Source organism: Sciurus carolinensis, chromosome 2 (assembly GCF_902686445.1).
Source record: "Sciurus carolinensis chromosome 2, mSciCar1.2, whole genome shotgun sequence".
In the NCBI taxonomy this organism is placed as follows: domain Eukaryota; kingdom Metazoa; phylum Chordata; class Mammalia; order Rodentia; family Sciuridae; genus Sciurus; species Sciurus carolinensis.
In genome coordinates, this window is record NC_062214.1 from 120,308,717 (window position 1) to 120,309,017 (window position 301).

Here is a 301-nt window from a genome sequence, read left to right on the forward strand (position 1 = left end):
ATCCTGGATACCTTACCATTCCTTTTTGGTTTCCTTTAATACTGCCTACACCTTGTAAATTAGACTTAGATATAAGAACTGAAAACCAGTCACACTAAATAAAGAATTGCTTAGTATTTTTTTTCCATTTTGATGCTCTACCATCTATTAAGTTTCACATTCAAAGATAGAAAAAAAATTGCTGTCCTTTGCATCACTGTTAGTGACAGCCCATAATATATTTTCCATAAAAACAAAGTAGACATTTTATACATTAACTCCCTTAGTCATTTTAGAGGAATGATATCTAATTCCTAAAGGA